Raw genomic sequence first — 2,543 nt, forward strand, 5'->3', positions numbered from 1 at the left:
ACAGTTTATTTATGGATTTTTTGGCGCAGAAATATTTGAGCTATTTCAGTTCTTTGTCATTACCTCTAATACTATGAACACTTTTTCACCAAGAATCAATTCACTTATTTCTCTCAATTTAGTTTGCTGTATGCTGTTCCCTGCAAAGATGGGGCAACCACATAATGTCCTTGAGGCGCCAGTTGTAGATCTGTCAAAGTATTGCTGTCAGGCGCCACAGTTCATCAGAGGCCCAAGAACAACCTCCTAACCTGGGCCAGGTATTTCAGTTTCAAATAGTCACCCAGCTCCTCCTTAGGGATCTAACATGATGGCCCTTCTTCCTGGTGTGGGAATAATTAACAGCATTGCTTTGATTAAGAATAATTTGGCCCTGAGCCTACTTTGTCTGCATGGCCTGAGGGAACTTGAACTTGTAGTGGCCACAGGGTACAATTGCCAGGAACTTGGCTTCCATGTCCTTTTCTGAGAGTGTGGCCAGTATTCACTCAGCTGTTCCTCAGAAGGTCTCCCTGGGTTGCCACTCTTCCTGTAGGAGTATCCAAACATCCTGATCTCCAAGCTTCTCTTTGACCAGCAGAACAAGGTTCCTGTCTATTTTTTGGTGCAGTGAGATTTGGTCATTCTTTTTATCAGTTTCTGGAATGTGAGCTCCAGGTTTGAAGGGTAAAACTTTCTGCTCCCATATATCTTCCAAATCCTACACCAGCAGTATATTCTGTTCCTCTTCATAACGGAAGTCAGCTTTCTTCTTTGCTGGTCACTAGGCTTCATCCAAAGTACAAGGCTGGTGGTCTGAATACAAACTCTCTCCATCTTGATCTTTTGTAATAGAGACCGCCATCTCTTTCTGTGGCTTAGAGGCCAACTGGAGGCCACCGGCAGCTGCTGTAGGCACAACATGTGCAACAGGTGCTACAGAGACCCACGGGTCCAAGATGAGGCCACAACAGTAAGGCCAAGAGAATCCAGGCTCCCGGCCCAGAGCCACTCAAACTGCTTGCTACCAGTCATTCCCCACCCCTTAACAGAGTCTGCCTTATGGGCACTGCCATTTTTCTGCCCTCCCCTGCTATGAACATTCTTGAACATGTTTCCTTCTGCACACTGGCAAAAAATTCCCTAAGGTAAATAAATAGAATTATTGGGATACAGCATGGCACTCTTGAGAAGAGGCATCAAACCAGTTTAAAGTAATTATATTCTTATTCATAAAACTAGGTACTCACAACTTTCTTCACTGCTATATTTAAGGCAAGAGGACAAGAAACTTAGTTCGAAAACAAAAAAGAAAAAGAACCACAAACAAACAAACAGTATCTAGGTTCAAACTAGCTCTCATTTCCTGTGGATTTTGTCCCCAAATTTTATTTCATGTCATCAGAGCCTGGGTGTAATGTATGTTCTGGACCATAACATTAAAACATACCCCAGGATGCCCTCTTAGCAAAGCAGTAGAATAACCTAGGAAAAACACACTTTGCAGTGACCAGGCCATGGATTTCTTGAAGCAGAAAGAGTAGCATGCTTTCATCATTGATGATAAATACCTATTGAGCATTTCCATGGTATTGGAACTTGGACTCAGTAAACAGTAAGGTGAACAAAAATGGGGAAGGTGAAGTCTGGAAATTCACCAGGTCCCTGAGGTTAGTCAAGTGCCAAGTGTCAGAACATTGAATTAAGGAAAAGAAGAGAGGGGTGCTCAGGGATATGTGACCAAATGAGGGTTTGAGGTCAGTTGAGTTCCCCAATCACACAAGCAGAATGGTGATACCATTAGTCAATAGACTAACTTGACAAAGATCTAGAGCAACTCACTACTCAGGCAAGGTAGACAACTCAAGGGGAGTTCATTTGGAGGGCAACTTAAAGAGCACAACAGGGTCTTGTGGTACATATTATAGAAACTTAGAAATAGGTCTCATGACTATGATGAGATAGAGAAAATTTTATATATAAAAGTGCCTCTTATGGAAAATGCTGTATTTTCTTGAAAGGCCAGCAGCAAAAACTGTTCTTAAGACAAAAATCTCAGACACTAAAGGTGTCAATAATGGCCAAGATTTTACAGAAAGGAACAAATAAAATTCTACCAGAGGGGAAAAAAAAAGAATAAAAGTAAGTTGAGAGGAGAAAGTAGGTAAGGAAGAAAGGGAAACAGTATACAAGAGTAAATTAAAAAGCCTTTCCACAACTGCTTCTATAAATCCTCAGCAAAAATGTTCTCATGAAATATAGATATGGACAGATTTTTTAATCAAATCTAGTAAAGGATGAATTTCAAATTTGGGTGGATGCAGGCTGGAACCAAGACAGGATGAAAAGATGTGAAGGCTGGAAATGGATGTAACCTAGAGAAAATGAGTAGGGATATTTAAAGTACCTTGAGGGGCGCCTGGTTGGCTTCGTCGGTTGAGCACTCAACTCTTGATTTTGGCTGAGGTCATGATCTCACAGTTGGTGAGATCAAGCCCTACTTTGGGCTCTGTGGCTGACAGCACTGAGCCTACTTGGGATTCCCTATCTCACTCGCGCTCTCC

At 42.0% G+C, this 2,543-nt stretch overlaps 1 pseudogene; it reads right to left on the reverse strand.

The window, feature by feature from the left end:
• Positions 1 to 224: 224 nt before the first annotated feature.
• On the reverse strand, positions 225 to 1,055 carry LOC109267154 (39S ribosomal protein L46, mitochondrial-like; annotated as a pseudogene).
• Positions 1,056 to 2,543: the final 1,488 nt, after the last annotated feature.

The sequence above is a fragment of the Panthera pardus genome, unplaced genomic scaffold (assembly GCF_024362965.1).
Source record: "Panthera pardus isolate Hobbes unplaced genomic scaffold, ASM2436296v1 HiC_scaffold_25, whole genome shotgun sequence".
In the NCBI taxonomy this organism is placed as follows: Eukaryota; Metazoa; Chordata; class Mammalia; order Carnivora; family Felidae; genus Panthera; species Panthera pardus.